This window comes from Astatotilapia calliptera, chromosome 9 (genome assembly GCF_900246225.1).
Source record: "Astatotilapia calliptera chromosome 9, fAstCal1.2, whole genome shotgun sequence".
NCBI lineage: Eukaryota > Metazoa > Chordata > Actinopteri > Cichliformes > Cichlidae > Astatotilapia > Astatotilapia calliptera.
Genome location: NC_039310.1, coordinates 25,051,629 through 25,072,519, shown reverse-complemented (window position 1 = coordinate 25,072,519; position 20,891 = coordinate 25,051,629). Strand labels below are relative to the sequence as shown.

At 38.9% G+C, this 20,891-nt stretch overlaps 1 protein-coding gene across 2 annotated transcripts in view; it reads left to right on the top strand.

The window, feature by feature from the left end:
• Window positions 1-20,891, top strand: part of LOC113029322 (collagen alpha-1(XVIII) chain-like) — a 130,292-nt gene that overhangs the window by 1,012 nt on the left and 108,389 nt on the right. The window lies entirely within an intron of this gene.

Genomic DNA, 20,891 nt, shown 5'->3' with positions numbered 1-20,891 from the left:
TTGCGTATAGCTGTGTCTGTTTTGTTCTCTGTCTGATAAAAATTTGAAACGGTATTGATCAGACCACAGGAGTGGCTTTTTAGATGGAAGGAAAAACCAGATGAAAGTGGCTCGAATGGAAGTTTTTAACACTATGGATGCTGGCTTTATATCATGTTTGAAGTTCATCTACAATTGCATGTTCAGTCTTTGAAATTCAACCTTGTTGTGTGGCGTATGAGTATTAAACCAGGGGCATGGGCTTTTAATTATATTTTCCTAGAGAAAATGAATAGTGATAACTGAGAAAAAGCAGTTTTACAGCTTTAAAGCACAAGTCTGAGTTAATCTTGAACAACTGAAGACAAATTCAAGTAATCTTTAGCGTTGCTTTAAGTGTTAAACTCAAGTCCGAACCACGTCTGAAGTAAAATGCAGGAAGAAATGTAAGTTGTTAATGTTTCTAATAGCTGTGTGTTTCAAAATATTAAGTCCAAGTCAAGTTTTAAGTCTAAATTAACAAAGTTAAAATAATTTCAGACAAGTTTTTCAGCTTGAACTCTCTTAGGTGAGTTTTCTTGTAATTTTGCTACCGTAACCAGTCTCAAGCCCATGACTGATATGCTTTTACTGCACTGGGAGAGTTATTTCATGTGGAAAAATGAAGCTTTCCCAATCAGATGCTTTACAGATGACATGTATTGCATGGTAGATCATATTCTGATGGTACACTTCTTCTTTTGACAAGATCCCCAACACCACTGGCTGAAGTGGAGCCCCAAACAATGACAGAGCCTCTACCTTGTTTTACAGATGGCTGTAGAAACTCGCTGTTGTACCTATTTCCTGATCTCTATACATTTGGAAGACAACTTGCACCAAAACTTTCACATTTGGATTCATCACTTCATAAGACCCGTTGCCAGTTCAGTTGAGCTCTTGTGTAGTTTGGCATACATCAGGCTTTTCTCCCTGTTTCTCCTCCTTAAGAAAAGCTTTTTGAAATCCAGCCTTCCACTGAGACTGGATGTGATGAGGCTTCAACAAAAACTACATAGATCACCTGAATGTTCCGTGCATCTGTACCAGGTCTTTGTTGGATTTTGATCCTGTTTCTTAAAGATATGACTTTCAGATATCATTTATCTAGTTTATCAAGGTTTTTTTTTTAAGTTTTTTTTTTAAGGCATGTCACTTCTTTTGTTCTCTACTTGTTCAGTTTTGTCAAATCATTTCAGAACACACTGCTCACCATGCTGAGAGTTTTCAGCCAATAATTCGTTGGGAATGACCTTGTTGGTGCAAAAATGCTATTTTATGCCTGTCAAACTGTGTTATCTTTGGCATTTTTCATGGATTCAAATAAAGAAACTGGAACAAATTGTGTGTTCCTCTCTCGGACTGCTAGTAACAAAGTGCCTAAAGACTAAATCTTTGCTAAACGGTTTTGTGTGGATACATTCCTTGAGATCCTTTTCTTAATTTCTCAATTGAGTCAAAGGTCATTGTTAAGTTGCTTAACAAACGAACAAAAATATTCCTCTGAAAATGGTCTTTGCCATGGTTACTTCTCCCATTATAACCATTAAATTTTATTTGAATTGTACAGTTTCTGGTTGCCACATTGTTGCTGACCCTCATTTCACGTCTGCCTGACAGAGACAGGTCTTAGTGTTAGACAAGTACTGAGTACAGAAATCTGAAGTAATTTGAGGATGCAAACGGTTTCCCTTTAACTACCATTTAATAGTGTTGCATAGCCTTGAATATTCCATACTGAATTAATCACTGCACTGTTGATTGAAATTCTTAAGGTTTCTCATTGTTGTTAAGTCTTTATAAAATCTTTCAGAGGTCTAAGTTAACATTGATGACAACCTCAGCTCCAGCATAACCCCAACTCTAATCCTAGGCAATCCCAGTGTGTGATTTTTTTATTTTTATTTTATTTTATTTTTTTTATTTTTAAAATAGTTTTCTCAAGTCTTGGCAATCAGGGAACAAGGAAAAAAATAATCAGTCTAACTGATGCATATCGAAAACTATTCACATTCCTTACTAGGGTTAGGGTTGTCATCTGTGACGTAGACCTCAGAGGGTTGAGATAGAAGAGTATGAACAAGTCTCAAAACCACTTTTTTTTTTTTTTTTTTTTTTTTAGAGTTTAAACTGAACTAAACTCTCTACTTTTGCATTTGATTTTTAGTGATTTGTATCGGGCAACTGTGCAAACACACAGTTCAAAAGATTTTGGTCAGCATTGATTGGTCTGATGTAATGGTCTTGCTCGAAAACATCTGGATCGAAGCTTCTTGAAGTTACAGTCCATGCTTACAGTTCAAGGAGAGACCCATAGATTATCAATCTGCTGTGAACAAGAGACCATTTATTTCGCAATGTAGTCACGTCTCCTCACATAGAGATGGGACTAAATTCATTCAACTCCATAAATGTAGCTCTCCGCCTCCCCCTTCATGCTCCCATTTTCATTCTCTTTTCATCACAACCCTCAGCTACATTCACCTCAGTAAAAAAAAAAACAAAAAAACACCACTGCAGTGCAGTTAATAGGCTCTGTCAAATTCATCAGAATGAAATATGCATGTCAATTTGTTTTAATTTCCACCTCATAGCTTTCACACTTTTTTTTTTCCCCCTCCTCCTTTTTGTAATAAAAATGTAATTTCACTCTTCTTCTGAGAACATGTAATTGGGGTCTTGGTACAACTTCCTGTTGAACACTTTTAATTGAAATGTATTTTTCTGTTCCTTTCACAACAATTGCAATGATATTTCTTGTTATAACTTATGCAGTTATTACTTCTGCCACCAGAACCTCTTGGAGTGTCCTCTGGCATTAGGAACATGTATCCACTCGGCCTTGTGAGTTTCAGCGTGGAGTGTCTGTGGATCTGGTTTGTTCCAGTTGTTGTTGCTGGGGAGTTTAGGAGCTGGTTCAAGCCTTTGGGCTCTTTGTCGTTCCTGAGCAGTTTTTGTAGTGTGGCAGGGTGCATTGTCTGGCAATTATGGGGCTTGTCATGCAGGATAATTGCCAAAACCCAAGGTTTTCCATCAGTGTGGTATCCATTTCACCTGTCAGTGGTTTTAATGGTCCAGCTGATGTGGGTAGAATATGACAAATATTTTGTCTTCTTTAACAATTCTTAAGTAACACATTTATCCAGTCTTGAAGAATGTGTTGTTGTGGGGGGTGTTTTGTACGCTGACATTTGTCGGGCTGGAAAGGGTTTGTCTTCACACTGCAGTTTGTTGATGATGTGTTGATCAAATTCTATACTACTCACTAATCGCTTGACTGAAAGCAACTGACAGTCATTGTTTCAAATTGTTCAGCCATTGCTTTAAATTGAGAATCAATGAATACTTACACACAACACAACAGAAATCCACACACACTTGGGTGCCTGATGCCTGAGTACCACAAAGCGGGTAGCTGCAAATAAATGACAGAAATATAATTTTCAAGTCGTGCACATCTGAAAACTAACATAATTAACAATTTGTCCATTATTTGTAACTTATAGGAATCATCAAGCATGTGCTTGAAATGTCGCAAAACGAGGATAAACTCATTTTCCTTTGAGCGCACTGATAATCTGTGCAGGGATCAATTTGCCTTTGCTTTCTGTGCCAGCCTGTTCATTTCTCAGGGTGTCAAACTCCGTTTCAAAGACATGTACATGGTGTCCTTTGACGTTTGTGCCATGAAGCACCAGGCTTTGCTATGGTCTGCCACTCCCAAATTGTCTCACATGGATACTTCGGATCATATTGAAACACACTCTCAATGCACAGTTTTTCAGCATGCACTGTCAGTGTTGTGTCATATTTTAACCCAAATTTCTATATTTTCCTAAATCTAAGTAGTTTTTAGGACCCAAAAAGCCAGTAAAAATGATTCACAAAACACAACCCCCCCCATCTCCAGGCTGTCAACATTATAATCTACAGTACTAACACCCCTCCAACCTTCTACTGCAAAATTCTGTAAGAGGGACTTCCCTCTCATTGTCCAGTACTGCCCTGGCTAGTGACATGAGACACAATATCTGGCATTTAGACTCTCTTACATAGAAAAGCAGAGTCCAACAATGATAGGAAGTAGGACAGGACCCCCAAGAGTGTAGACACTGATAAAGACCATCAGGGGGAGACTTAAACCCTTTCTCTATATGGCCAGGTTGAGGTGGGGAGGAGGTGAGACGGGTCTGAATCTGATGGGCGTGGGTTGCATTGAGCTATGGATTTGCAGAACAAAACACATTATGGGCTTGTCTACGATTTGGACATGGAACTGCTTCCGCCCTAAGTGAGAGATCAAGTCCATGGCTTAAAGAAAGACAATATTTAATAGTCCACAATGTTAAAAGATTGTTGTTGTTGTTGTTTTTAATCGTGCAAAAATGCTGACTTAAATAGATGGGGGTAAAAAAAAAAAAATCACAGAGAACCATGCCCGGGCAAAAACAAACGAAGAGGGGGAGAAGGCTTTAAGCCAGCTATGTAGAGCACCATCAGATTATGAAATCAAGACTGCTGGTGACTCTCATCTCAATTAAAAATGAATAAACAAATCTTGAAAAAGAGTTTTTTGTAAAACAAAAGGCCAATGCTGCCCCTCAACTGCTACACTTCCTCTGGCTTCTTATGCAGATGGGCGAGCCGCCACAGCTAATCAGCACTAAAGCAGCATAAACACAGGAAGCAATTAGCTCAACCCACATCGCTTTGGTTCCTAGCAAACATTCCAGGCTCCGGCTGCATAGGTAACCCTCTAATGTAATTGCCATCTTGTCTTACGTCTCCCTGCAATATCCCTTATTCACATTAGTAGTCACATCAACCTGGAGCTTGCCCATTTCATTTCACCATTGGATGTTTTGTTTTCTCCATTGTCACTTGATTTGGCAGACTATCACTGACCTTTGACGGTCTATGGTTAATGTCTAGTGGTCTGTGAAGAGCACTAGACACTTTGGTAGCTGATTTAAAAAACAGACACTTTAAATGTGCTGGTCCATTTAGATGCAAGTAACATTCAACTATGCCATCAGGATCTGTCAGAAGTCCAGTATTTGAGACCCTGAAATGAAAAATTATAATTTTACAAAGCAGTTCTACAAATGCTCACAACACAAGGCTTTGCTGGCTTTGGCTATCCATGTCTGTTTAATAAAATGCAATTTCTGGGCTAATGAAAATCCACAAGTCTAAGTTATTTGAACATAAAGCAAAAGCTAACCTATATTTGCCCACAATACTTTTCTATGATGTTCTTCAGTAGCTTGTTCCAGCATTTCAGCATGGATAGGGTGCGTAAAATGTGCCCTAATGAATACAAAAGATGACCAAAAATACAATACAATGACCCAGTTTGTAAAAAAAAATAAATAAATAAAATGAAACACTTTTCCTTTGATAGCGCTCCACAGGGCCTTTGACCTATTGAAGAATAACAATGGAGCAATCCGATAGGGTAACATTCAGCGTGCGATGAGGTAAGTGTCGGCTTATTGATCTTGCAACGTAACCTCCCCCTTTACAACTTCGATCACCAGGTCTGTGGAGCTGCTGCTCTGCCCACTCATCACCGAATGTTTTGCACCAACACTCAAGTGTCCTCCCCCGGACTCTCTCTCACAAACGCACACACACACACACACACACACACACACACACACACACACACACACACACACACACCCTCTTGATAGTTTTCAGAAAAGACAATCTTTGCTCTGAGACGAGGCGAGGAGTGAAGTGACCTTTCAATCATTCCTCCGGGGACGGTGAGGGGCGGAGCTTCTCCCTGACAGAAGATTGGAAAAATGCCTGCCCAGATTTTGTTGCTAGGCAGCGAGACCCAGCAATGACAGTGTGTCAACAATAAGAAGAGAATGAGAAATAGATTGTGCCTGGTCGCTTGAGATGAGAGGGCATTTGATTCATGGCTGCTGTGTGTGTGTGAGCTCCTACCGTTGTTCTGGGCAGTGTTGAAACACTTATTTTTCCTTTTATGTCAAACTCACATTGAGATGAACCTCACCTCACCTTGTGAAGACGCAACAGAGGCAGGTTTTGCGTTGGTTAATGGTGCTTTGAAGGATCTAAACTGTACATCACAAATGGCTGATGGTTTATAATGTATTAATGTATTCTTTAATCTTGAGCTTTTTAGCAGTATCTAACAACATTATACTGATGTAGTTTTTTTTTTAAAATTAGGTAGAAATGTACTCCTAAAAAGGTTCTAAAAACCCATTACATTTCTTACTTAACAATTTGGATGATCATTAAGGTTACAAGGCTTTTTTTGTGGGGGGGGGGCATTTCACATCTTATGTTTATTTCATGTTTTTCTCAGAGCTCTTCTCTTGGCCAGCCACAGAGTGAGTGGAAAAAAAAGATCTGTTATGACATCTATTTACTAATGGACACATTGGTGTTTGAGGGTTTAGTTTTAGTTGGTTTTTCTTTCTTTCTCAGTTCCCTTGTCTTTTCTCTGTGGTTGTCTTTGCCCCCCGGGTTTTTTCTTCAAATTCATCTTTTTTTTTTCTTTCTATATCTTCTTGTCATCAAGTTTCTAGCATCCAGCCTTAAAAGCAACAACTGCAATCAAGCCTTTGTGATAGGTTTGAATGAATTTTTTACATCACTGTGGAGGAATTTTGGCCCACTCATCTTTGCAGAATTGTTGTAATTCAGCCACCCTGGAGGGTTTTCGGTCATGCCACAGCATCTCAATCAGATTCAGGTCAGGACTTTAACTAGGCCACTCCGAAGTCTTTCTTTTGATTTTCTTGATTTCCACTCCGAACCCAAGTGTGCTTCAGCTTGAGGTCATGAATAGATGGCTGGGACATTCTCCTTCAGGATGTTTTGGTAGGCAGCAGAATTTATGGTTCTTAACACAGCAAGCCTTCCAGCTCCTGAGGCAGCAAAACAGCCCCAGGTCAACACAATACAATCACCATATTTTATGGTTGGTGTGAAACGCTGCGTTACTTTTACACCACATGTAATCGGACACACACCTTCCAAAAAGTTCAACTTTTGTCTTAGCAGTCCACAGAGTGTTTTCCCAAAAGTCTTGGGGATCATCACAATGTTTTCTGGCAAAACTGGGAAACTTTATATAACCCTTTTGTTCAGCAGTGGATTTTGTCTTGGAACTGTGCCAAACATGCCTTTTTTCGCCCAGTCTCATAATTATGGTGGCGTCATGAACACTGACCTTAACTGAGTCAGAAAGTTGAATTTAATTACTGGAATAAGACAGGAACTCAACCAGCATATAATTGCAACTAAGGTCTGCAGATTCAGGCTGATTCTGCTGAAGTAATGATGTGGGAGATATTTTACAGGCACACTTTGAGTGTGTTAGTACCGACTAATCAAGATTTCACAGAATCTGCAAAAAACTGGATGCTGCTTATGGTCTAAGTCAACATGGAGGTGCTTAAAACCAGCATTTAAATTTTTTTATTTTGTATTTTTTACGGCCACCAGGTGGCGATAACAGTGGGTGAAAAGTTACTGTCATGCTTCTGCACCTTTCATTGATGGATGTAAGTTAAATAAAAGATGATTCCCAAATAAATGGCACACAGCGTTTAGCGTTCATTAAAATCTGGAAAGCAGTCTAAATCAGTGCAGTATTGATTTTAATGTGTCTATCAGAGTAGAGAAGAAGACTTCAAACTGAGTTGGAATCTGAGGTTTCTATAGGTTTTGTTTTTGCAGAGCTAGCCGTCTGTGGTGAGACGAAGCACAGAAAAATGAGTTGTACTGATGTCCTAAATGGGAGTTTGATCACTTCTTAATAGTTCATTGCCTCTTTCAGAGCCCATTACCCTTGAGAGAATTGTCATTGTGGTGGGAGACTCATCTGCAGTGCAGGTGTTGTTCATATTGATGGTGCAAAATTCAATTCAAAGAGGAAAAAAGAATCCTAAAAGAATTCTTTTACTAAAAGAATCCTGTTTGACAATGTGCTTTGTTGAATACTTGTTCTGTACTGAATCTTTGTGTATTTCAAGGACAAAAACAATGACTCGCAAACATGTTAAAAGCTGATTTCTTTCTGTGACTAATCCCAGCAACCAGCCAAGCTTCAGTAGGTACAAAAATTTGGCTGGTTAGATAAACGATGTAATTTAAACAGGAGTTGAGTTGATGTTGGGTTCCACATCTTAGGATGTGACATATCTATTTGTCCAGGAAATACACTCTTGTTGGATTTAGAATTTTTATTTATTTTTATTTATTTTTATCTTCATCCAGTGTAAGGAAAGGAGAAGGATAAGAGAAAAGAAATGATTAAGAGTGGGAGAAATGACAGGCAAGGAGGCAAGGAATCACACTTGTCTGTGATGGTGGTAGGGCTGAAACAGCATGAGACAAAGTGAACGTGCAGGAGGGGGGCAGAGAGAGATGGACGAGTGTGGAGAGTCCCTCAAAGGAACCACAAGTGGCCCACTGTTCCCCTGCAGCAGCACCTGCCTCGCCACCTCCCTCCTCTTCATTAACCAGCAACAGAACACTTCTTAAGGCCAGTCAAAGGGAGGCGGGGGGATGGTTATTAAGTGTGTGTGTTTGTGTGCGGATTTGCAACAGTGCGCATGTGTGTTTATGAGCTCACAAAGACGGCCTTTCACTGTTCACATGGGTAGGTTCTGCCAGGTAATTCATGGTGGAAAAACAACAAAAAAACAACTAACTGAATTTCACTCATAGGTTTAGGTTGTCAATTTAGTCCTTTAGGTAGTACCAGATAACATATAGGAGACTAATAACAAGGTTATTGTCTAAATAGGAGTAACTGCACATACTGCCAGCTATAATATTGTTGGCAGCTAATAAACCTAACATCACCTCTATGAGTTGATGAAATGTCTTTTTTGATTGATGAGCCCATCTACAAGATACGGCATCGTTCACAAGATGGTTCTAATGTCGAAAGTAATAAGGTAATAAGCACAAATATTGATTTTTATTGAGCTCTAACTTTTGAATTCTTTAGCCAGCTGTTAGAGCTAATCATGTTAGGCTATTTCGTCTTTTTCACAAAGTGTGTTTGGGTGGGGGGGGAACAGCAGCAGGTTTGATCCAGGAGTTGAAGTTTTATCACGACAGCTTTGGTACATATTTCAGGATGTCAGGGGAGCAGACTGAGCTCTTTGGCAAAGTTGGCAGCGGAGAAATAATTTCAGAGAGCTGACTGACCTGGAACAGCATTTAGCCATGTGTTGATGTAAAACAGTATTATTTTACTATTTCCATATCATTGCTTATTCAGTACCGGTGCGTGTTTTAAGCTACAAGCACTCTTGTTGCCAAATGCAGTGGTCTGATTAGTCGGATATTATTATTCACATGAGAAAAACTGGAAAAATCTAACTTGATCATAAAAATTAATGCTGCAAATTCATGCGAATAGATGCGGAGAGTGTGAAAATATTTTAACACATGTAAGCTGAACATAGCTGAACATATGAGCTGTTGTGCTATAGCAGTGAAATACAAGGTATCTCCCCACCACCACTCCCCCTGCCAGTGGCAGACGCCCTCAGACATCAGTGCATTGGTGGTTCTTGGTGTCTGCACCGGCTCCCTCCTGGTGGCTGCTTGTCGGGGTCTGGAGCCTGGGGCTCGCTTGGGCCCCTTCGGGGGTGAGGTGCCCTCGGCCTCTCGGCCTGGGCTTGGTCACTCTGGCACTGAAAATGCTGACTCTGGCTGCAGGCGGAGCTCACGGGCACTCTGAGGGTCTCTGGATGTCTGGAGCCTGGATCTCCTCCATACGTACTTCATGCCTATGGCTCCCCACACCCTCTAGCAGATGGTTACATGAAGGAACCTTTTAAATACAAGCTCGTCCATGCTCACAGGTGTACACACAGGTGCTCACACACACAAACTACACCCTTTTTGGCTGCTACCTCAAAAAAAAAAAAAAAAAACTCAAAATGCCCTGCTTAAAGTTCAAACTGGGCATATCTGAATGACATCTTTACATCACTTATTGCAACCAATGCAGAAGAGTCTCTCTGAACACACAGCCATCAAACCTTGAAGCAGAGGTTGACGTAAACCAGTGTAATATGCTGGTTATTTCGCTTTTTAGCTGCCAGCCTTAGTTGAATGCGCTACTTACTAATCTGTAACAAAAATGGCAAGGTTAGAATGACAACATCCTCAAGCCTTGGACCTCAGTTTAAATTAGCAGTGGTATAAACTTATTGACTTCCCCTATCTTCCTTGAAAACCAATGCAGGCGAACAAAAGAGGAATTTTTGAAAAGCAATTTCTTACAAGGGCGAATCCAGCAGCCAGTCAATGACAGGCCAAGTCTTTGCGTGTTGCCTGTCGGAGATAATTACACCACAGATAATTGGCTTGTTGATTTGGATCCATTAGGGAAGCCTACTGCTTTCCAAGAATGCATGACTGTTCCCTTTATTTTCATTCTTGCTGCAGATTTGAAAAAAAAAAAAGCTTTTTGAGGGCTGTTGCTGGATTCTGGGGAAAAAAGGAGCGTTTCCAGTGTTTCAAGTTGATGTATACTTCCTGCTTTTGCTAGATTTAGCTTCAAACTTGTAGCACAATTTTAAATGTAGACAGCCATAACCTTGCTATTCTAAAAGAAGTCAGATGACAGCATTAAGGTTGGCTGAAGTCAGCATTTTCAGTTGCATTGATCATCTTAGACAGATAACCAGCTGATTGGAAATTATGAATGATCTGCTATCAAATATCCATTTTTTTAAAAACTTCTAATTAATTAATCAATAACCTCTTAAAGGCTTACAATCCTTGTTTTTCCCCAAGAGACAGGGCTGACATGGTAGGCTCCTGTTACAGATGTACTCCACAAAAATGCAGCGTCCATGGTTGGTATGATATTCTTCGCTGTCATCGCTTGGCGCTTTAACCCTTTCACGCATAGTGTTCACTACAGTGAGCAGCTATTCAAAGGCTGTTTTCTTGTATTGGTGTCAGTGTTGATGGTATACTTGTACATAAACCACTACATTGGACACTGATGTGTCACTTCATACCCTGCCACCCACCTCATTTAATGCTACTATAGATGTATGACGTGTTTCATTGTAATTATTGTTATTTAATCCTGTCATGCATGAATTATGACAACCTCAATCAGGATTTTTTCTCAAGTATTTTTATTCATCTTTAGGCCTGAAAACATGAATAAAAATACTTAAAAAAATCACGATCACTTATGTCAAGCATGAGAAAAGAGAGACACTGGTACGCTAATGTGTCTTATGCTTGTTGTTATGTGTCAGTGACAATCTGTGGTTATTGCTTCCTGTTTCGATGTCCCTTAAGTGTCTTTGTGTCATTTCTCCAGTAAGCACATTTTATTTTAAAGCCTGTCTTTCACTGTCGGAAGTTGCCATTACACTTGGGCTCAATTCCAATCCGACTCCTGCACCGCCCAATTCCAGGATTAATGTAGCTCCATGTGGAGTCACATCACACCTGCGGCTGCTGAAGGATCACTTAATTTAGTCAAAGAGTAGCAGGTTTGAAAAACAGCACCTTGCAATTAGCATCTTCAGAAAGTCATACCATTAATAGATGTCTCGTTAATATTATGTTCAACACTTACTGACAAATGCAGCTATTCAAAAAAATACCAAAAAGACAGGTATGCAACACATACAAGCTTGCATCTGTGCAGGCCTCCAAAAACAAAAACCAACTGCACATAGGTCAACATGGATGGCACGGTACATGGGTCGAATGCTGAATGGTTTGACAGTTGACCAAAACGGGAAGGGAGTGAAAAAGGAGTTAACTATAAAATGGAGAAGTTCATAAAAGTATCTTTTAATTGCTTTTAACTGTCGCTTTCACTTTCTTTTTATGTTATAACTTTAATTTCTCTCTGTACCATGCAACAGCAACACAAGCAAGAGTAGCCCATGGGGTTGGTTGTTTGTGACGCTGCTCTCTGATGATAGTAAACAGTAACAACAACATGTAAATGACAATCTGTAAAGTTGTGTGTTGCACCATCAACTATGCACCACAACTATGGTGTACTCTTCTAAATAGGTTTTCATAAAAACAAAAAATATCCTCCAGAGAATATAACAAAACAAATACTGCATGGTTTACAATAGCTAATATACTCAGCTCAACAACCTTTTCAGATATTCATTTATTTGTACTTTTGTCTTTGTGTATATATCTTTCTGTAGGGGAAGAATATGAATCATTTGTCTTATTCAGTGTGTAACATGTAGCACGAGACCTATTATCTATGATTTTGGCATTTAATAATGTTCAATCCGGTCGTTAAGTCTGACGTCACTAGCCGTGTCTGGGCCTAAACTCTGCTGCAGGTCCATATATCAAACGATCACTATGGCATTACTGAGAGTTGAAAAACTGTCTAAAGTCTTTCATCTATAATAAAATGATCAGCGTTCTGCTCTACCAGGTGTAACAATTGAGTTTAACATCCAGGCATCCATGAAAATGGAATTTATGACATTTAACGAAGTTAGAAGTTAGCAGGGAGTTAGCTCGCTAGCTTCTATCTAAATACAATATAGCATGTCCTGACTGCGGGGTTTTGGAAACAAATTAAAACGTACAGCTCTGTTATCACTTCCAACATAAATGAAGACAGAAAACTAAACAGCAGTGACGTTTGTAGGGTTACTGAAGTTTGGCTAGCTGGTATATAATGATGTGCTATGTGAACGCTAGCGACACAGCTATGTTAGCATAATATAAACAAGCTAACTTTTTTTTCCACTCGATAAAAGTTAACGTGAGTGTTCTCAGTGGTCAGGAACAAATGTAATCGCATGGCAGGATGCTGTAAAAGGACCAAACTTCAGCCAGGAGAACAACTGAGATAATCCATCCACAATACGAGGTTAGTCATTCATATACTGCTGCATGGGCTGGGCTGTAGTTACATCCTAAGGTTTTAAAAACTGAGCTTAAATAAATGATTAGTGGTAATAAAAGCCGAGGGAGGTCAACAGTGATCACTGACTGTTTTAGGAGCTTTTTGAGATTAAATAGAAGAAAATACAAAACATTAAACATGTTAACAACACAAAAGCCATATTAAAAGCCGACTACTTTAGGCCCGGAAGGAGGATTTGTCACGTCATCACTTAACAACCGGATAATGGTTCAGTGATGTTTTTTTATTTTATTTTATTTTATTTTTTTTGTTTTTTTATTGTTCTTCTGGATACAGACTAATTTCCTTCTTTTTCACACATAATCCCCCAAATATTTTAATCTCTCTGCAAGCATCCAGTACACATTGTTCCTATACGCATTTCTACATGTCTGGAATGTATGGTATGTATATCTGGTATGTGTGTGTCTGTCTCTGCACATCCTCTCGGGCTACGACTGTCAAATAAAGGCACAAAACAGAAATAGAAAATGAAATCTTGACTTGGAGGAGTGGGACAGGTGGAACTAATAACTTTAACGACAGCTCTGTTCCATTTAAGTGTCCGACTAAGCCGCTGCAATGAGCCATGCAAGACAAAACTAATTTGGTAGCAGCCTTCACGAATGTTATCAATTTTCTGCTCTAACATTTCAGAATGTCTGCTGTGAAATGTTGTGATAAAGTGTCTTCTTAGATTGCGACTGACAGCAAGAGCCTGGATGCATGACGGCCTTAACACACGTTTTACAAGCCAAATTCTAAAATAAAGCCTCGTGGTTTTAAAGGGTGTAAATCTATTTGTGGAGACAGAAAGTTTGCTTTACTCACTCTCGCCCACATCATTTGGCAGCAGAGCCTCAACATCATGTGTGTACCATAGCCTGCAATCATGACAGCGCCCACTTGGATTTCTTTTCTTTTGGTGCCTGCTGGAAATAGCAATATGTATAGACAGAAAAGTGAACATACACGAATGTTAACCTATTTAGTTTAGTCTTTTAATTAAGCAGCGAAACTCAGATTTCTCAATTAATGTAAAACAGAACAAGCTAAATTTAGCTATGGGTTATTACTGAAGCAAGAGAAATGGATGAATAGGTAAAAATACCATCATACTGACTTTAGTTTTATTCCTATAGTAAAGTATTCAATACCTTTTTTTTTTCTTTTTTTTTTACTAGATTGTCATAAAAGAATATTTCTAAAGATTCAGGTGAGATTTTCTGCTAAAGACCAAAGGATGTGATGCTTCTGTTTGTTGTGTCCAACAGTAGCTTGGAAATTGAGTCATAAAAGTCAACAAACAACAGCTCCCAGCACAAGAACTCCAGCACAAACTATACATAAGGACACAAAAGCCAGCAAGCTAAGGTCAGAAAGTTTACTTCTACATTTAGATAAGATATACCATGTCTGCAGAGAAGCTAATGTTAGCTAAAACTAGCATGTTTTTCCACCATCGTCTTCTTGATGTGCTAAAAGCAGATATTCTCCCCTTTGGAGACTTGCTTGTTATCAGTGCATTCTGTTATTATTGCAGGCTTATGATTGGCCAGCATTTCACCACCTGTTCTTTCAGTTTAAAAACTACTGTCTCAGGTCCCAGTCCCCAGGTTTCATGAGCACTTTTTTTAATGGAAACAGGAAAGTAAACCTTTGTTGGTAAAAATTAATATTAAAGTCATGAGGTAGCTCTCCTTTGCTTGTTCTCTCTTAAAACATTCCTCACTGCATTTCACCATGCAACATTCTTTAACTTGGCTCTGGGTGTTTTGTCTTTGGGATGAACTTTTTTTTTTTTTTTCTAAGGGGTTGCTGGGTCTCAGATTTGGGTTCCATGCATTGCTAACGTTATCAATACCTAAATCCTACCTGAGTAGATATAGCTAGATTGCTAGCTTGCCATTTAATTTTACTAACATGATCCATGATGCTAACTTATTCGTTTGATAAATAAGTTACTATCATTTTACACATGACATACATCGTGTGGCAGCTTTAAACCGAGTGATGGGTCTTCCAGCCCAAAGATTGGTGGATCAGTCCTCAACTCTTCCAGTCTGCATGCTAAAATATGTATAAGTGTGTGTTTGTGTGTGCATGCATGTGTGAATGTTAGATGAAAGATAAAAGTGCTGTATGAATGAGTGTGTGACTGAGCGAAAGCACTTTGAGTGCTCACCTAAGTAGAAAGGTGCTATATTTGCTATTTACATCTCATCATTGTCTGGTTAATGCAAGCTAGCATACTACAAATGTAAGACTAGAGTTCACTCGAGGGCCACACGCATCATTAATGGTTTCCTGAGGTCACACAGAGCTCCTTTTTAATATGCATGTTAACTCCACATGGTTTTAACAGCTTGCATATTTGTAAGTATATAATAACTTCTGAAACCTACAGGGGCTCTTCCAGAGTGGGCTTAGTGCAAACACATGAGATTCATGTCTCACGAACACACACACACACACGCACACGCACACGCACACGCACACACACACACACACACACACCTCCTCAGTTAATGGGAAGGAGGACTCAGCCAGCTGGTGGAGCCCACACTCACACCACACACACAAACACAGACACCTAATCCCCCGTTCGATTTGTCACCCCTCCAAATCCTATTCATCCAACTTCCTATTCACTGCTGTAGAGCCACTACAGCGGAGTGTCTCCATCAGCCTCTCATCTTTGTTCTACGTCTCAATAGTTTGAGCCTCGCAGCCAGTGTGATATACCGAGAAGCTGAACACATTCCCTGCACTGGAAAAAATAAAAAATAAAAAATAAATAAAAATGGCAGGCTGAGTCATCTAATCGGATGTTGAGCTTCAAAGAGATTGTTTTCTAAAAATAGTTTCACTATTTATTTTGATAAACTGTCTCATGTTTACTACTGAGCATTTGATGTGTTTGTGTTTGTGTGTTTTAGGAATCCAAGAAATGTAAAGCTAATGAAGTGATTTAAAAAAAAAAAGATGTGATTTTTGTGGGAGGTTGTGTTTTCACAAGTAACTTTTATTTAAATACTTTATTTACAGAGGATTTAAAGAGATTTTTGGTGCCAACAGTGTCAGTGAAGGTGGAAATCACAAGTTAATAAAGGACAGTATGCTATAAATAGTCTTTTTAACAGCGGCTATAAGAAGTGTATACAGGGCATAAGCATACACACAGTGTTGTGCTGCACAAAAACAAAAATAATGATATCATATATAACTTAAACTTCTGTTGTTCAACATAAACAAAAAGAGTAATTTTAGCAAAGGCAGCAGCTCTGCCGCTTAAAATGTTGCCGCTTCCAATCTAAGCGCTGTCTTCACAAACTACTTAACACTAATCTTAGGCCACCGTATGTGCTCTGAGACAGTCTCGGCCTGGAGGCTAATCGTGTGCTGGTGCACACTGTTGGGGGTACTGACCAATAGCAGGGCTGCACAGAAACTGAGAATGAACTCTGGTGACCTCATATTATCACACCAGGTCACCCAATAAATGCCTTAATAGGTGTGATTAGAGGCCCAGACTTAAAGACAGACACACAGGGAAACACAAAGCACTAATAAACCTCATTCACATTTTCATTAGCTGTTGCTTAAACAAATCCAGTGTGGATGTCCTTTGAGAGCTACAGTGCTGTGAAAAAAAGTGTTTGCCTATTTATTTATTTTTGTACATTTTTCACACTTACTTGTTTTAAATCTTCAAGCAAATGTTAACACTAGACAGAGATAACCGGATTGATTATTGTAGCTTTTAAATGATGATTTCAGTTAAGGGTAAACTTTTTATCCTGTGTAAAAAAAAAAAAAAAAAAAAAAAAAAAAAGAATTGCCCGCTAAACTAACAATTGGTTGTATGATCTTGTCAGCAAGAACTGCAACTGGCAAGAATCTTTTCAATCACTGAGGAAGAATTTTGGCCCATTCTTCTCTTGAGAAATATTTAAATTCAGCCAAATTGGATGGTTTTGAGCATGAGCGGCCTGTTTAAGATTGTGCCAAAGCATTTTACTCTTACGTCCTTTTTTAGAGCCATTCAGATGTGGACTTGTTGGAGTGTTTCGAATCATTGTTGGATCACTCCTGCCGAGTATGAACTAATGACCGGACATTCTCCTTCAAGATTTTCTGCAGAATTCATTCATGGTTCAGTCACTTATGACAATTCGTCCAGGTCCTGAAGCAGCAAAGCAGCCTTAGACCATCACACTACCACTGCCATGGTTGACTGTTGCTATCACAGTCTTTTTATGAAATGCTGTGTTAGCGTTACACAGATATACCAGGACACAAACCTCCCAAAATCACTTTTGCCTCATCAGTCCACACAATCTTGGGTATCAATTTTTGCCAAATGTGAGACGAACTATTGTGTTCTTTTTGGTCGGCAACGGTTCTTGCCCTTGTACTCTCCCATCCATCCAATTTTTTTCCAGTCTCTCTCTCTTTTTATTTTACTTTTTTTACTGTTGAACTGTGAACACTGACCTTAAATGAGGAAAGTGAGGCCTGCAGATCTGGAGATGTTGTTCTGGGTTCTTTTGTGACCTACTTGATGATGTGGTCTTGGGGTCATTTTGGTAGGCCACTCACTCCTGGGAAGGTTCACCACGCTTCCAAGTTTTCTCCATTTGTTCGTAATGTCTCTCACTGAGGTTCACTGGAGTCTCAATGCCTTACAAGAGGACTTTTCAGACTAATAGACGTCAGTGACATAATTTCTCAGCTGTTTCTTTAGATCATGCCTTGACATTTTGCTTTTTAAAATCTTTTAGTCTCTTTCACTTTGTCAAACACTTTCTATTCAAGTGATTTCATGATTCATTAGGTATAGGAGTACTCAGGACTGGGTGTCGCAAGTGAAACTGAACTCAACTTTCTAACAAATGAGGTTAATGTCAGTTCATTCATGATTTAACACGGGGGTCAGTTACAATTTCAGACAGAACCAAGTAAGTTTCATACCTTTTTGCCCCTAATAAGTCAAATAATTATTTGAATCCTGTATTTATTCTGGTTATCTGTCTAATAAGAAACTTTGTTTGATATTAAACGTGTGCAAAATATGTATTTAAGAAGAGAGAGAGGAGAAAAAATCTCAAAAAGGGCAAATAGTTTTTCACAGAGCTTTTCTGTTGAATTCAAAACGGTAATCAGTGATTAAAATAAAGCAACTGTCCTTAAAACCTTTAGTAACCATTTTTTAAAATCCACATTTTAAAAAATCCAACAAACAAAAACAGGATTTAAATTTTTCTTTTTTCTTAAAAAAACATCCCCACTCCTTTTGTTGATTTCAGAAGTACCAACTGGAGATATCACAGATTTGCAGCTCCACCATGTGGATAAAATTAGCATTACACTTTAAGTGTTAAATATCAACATCAAGGCTATACGATATTTTAAAAATATTCCGGAAAGCACTAACAGACCAGATAGTGCCATAGAGTGAATGTATATATGATTAAATATAAAGCATGTGTCTCACACAGAAGCTATATAACATTTCAGTAACAACACATAGTCCTGAATTAGGTCAAAAGTGGTTTTCATCTTTTAAAACCAAAGAACAGGTCTGAACAAAGTGGTACAGTAGCAGAAAACATGTTCAGTTAAAAACATGTTGCATCACCTCTCCATAGAGGCCATTTTCACTCTGTAGATGAGCAGCAGTCAGAAATCTGACACTTATCTAATGTGCGGGAAACTCCACATATACCATATAGCAGACTATATATAAACTCATAAAACTCTGAATTTGCTGAACTAAACCTGTGGTGTTGAACCTGCAATGGCTCTTTACCTCTCTTTGTTTGCCATTTTAATACAATTTAAATGTACAGTGTAAGCAACACTATGGTATTCATACCCTTTATGTATGCAGTTTATTTGCCCATCTGTTGTATAGCGCAAGTGTAGCATTCACACTCTTTTTTTTACTTCTGCTTTTGGTGTGTGCCAGGTATACCTGAAAAGCATCTGCCTGCTGTACTGATGAGTAACAACATGACAAGACACTGAATTCTGTGGCTTTATGTTAGCAAACTGTCAGTTAAAATTATGAATTATAGCTACCTTAATTTTTGCATTCTGGTATTATTATTTGTATTTTTTAGACTCTGTTAGAGTAGCTTTGCTTGATTCTCAGCTCTAAATTTGTATTTATCTATTTTTTTGGCCTTGTGCAGCCCTTCAGCTCACCAACTGTACTTTACTTCCTCTCCCTTTAAGCCAACCTTATTCTTTTTGGCCGACTCCCTTAAACCAGAAGGTTTGAAGAGAAGATGTTTTGGGCTTTTATGCTTACCATCAAATCTCTGTGGTGCAATTGGGAGCTTATTCTGCTTATCCAATTCAGCGTCACGGGGGCGCCTATCCCAGCTGTCTTAGGGCGAGAGGTGGGGTACACCCTGGACAGGTTGCCAGTCTGTTACAGAGCTAACACACAGAGACAGCCAACCAGTCACACTTAAGTTGCCCATAGGTTAACTGATAATTCTACCCTGTTACCTAACCCCACTATCTGCATGTCTATGGACTGTGGGAGGAAGCCGGAGTACTTTCATTGACCAATACTAAGAACAATAAGAAATTCCAAAGAACTCAGTGGAGATCAAGTTAGGAAGAACTCTTGTCTCATTTCTAAAAAATGGCAGATTCCAAAACCTAAGAACGCTGTACCAGTCAAGTATGGTGGTAGTAGTGTTATGTTCTGAAGCTGTTTTCCTGCCAGTGGTACTGATTCATTGGACAAAATCGATGGAATAATAATAAAGAGGGACTGCCTCCTCCTTCAACTTCACCTTAAATCAAAAGCTAAATAGTTAAAACTTCGACACAACTTGCTGTTCCAACAGAACAATGATCCTAAACACACATCAGAACTAGCTTTAGAATGGATAAATAAGGCTAACATTAAGCTTCCCAAAGGCCTGTCTTCAACGCTAAACTTTTTTAATATCATTGTTCCAATTCACAGCAGACCAAAATGACACTTACATGAAATGTCTTGGTTCTCCTGATGGACATTGCTCCACTGCTTCTGGCTGTGTTTTCTTGCCCAGTGCTGAGTTTTGTGTTCCTTTGCATTAGTTTAGGCTATAAATGCTGTATGCTGTGTGGCATTGGTTAACGCTAGCTACTTGCACCTAAATAAAGTAAAAATAAAATAATAAGAAAATATCTTCATCGTTCACTGTGATCGAACTAATCTGAGAATCAAAGCTTTTGTAAATTGAATTCACTTATTGGTTCATTGTTTTTCTTAAAGATGTAAAGTTGCTGTCCAGTAATATATCTTTGCATGTCTGGCAAGTGTTAAACTAAACCAGAAATGTGTTTAGTGTGTCTCACTGAATAGTTCTGCTCCCACATGCATCATGTGTGCAGAAGTGGGTGTGTTTGCAGCCAGTAGAGGGAGGTGGAGTTTCATATTTAGACACAAGAATAACATCCCCCAACGCTGATAGAGAAGTTTACATCAAATGTGTATGTTGGGAAATTTTTAAATGAAATCTTTCCAGCATCAAGACACAGAAACGTCCTCTGCTGTTAACCACAACATCTACAAAAGGACATTTCTTCTTCTCCCTGTGGAGAACCAGTTTGTCCCCTACTGTTGGTGTTTAACACCCAACTTTGTCTGTTGGCTTCCATTACCCAGCAAACAATTTAAAGTTCAGAGAAGACCTCACATAGTTGGAAGATGTATTAACAGCACTAACATAAGGTGATATGTTTGTGCATCATTTACTGTGGGCCAATACCTGTGTATTAATAGGTTATTTTCATTGGGCACCCTTGATCTCTTCATTTCCCAGATCTTTATTTTCTCCTTCATTAATTTTCCATCTTTTCTCATTCTCTTGATTTCTGTGCTTTGACTAGCAAATGATTGACTTTCATCTCATTTATCTTTTCTTTTTTTTAACCC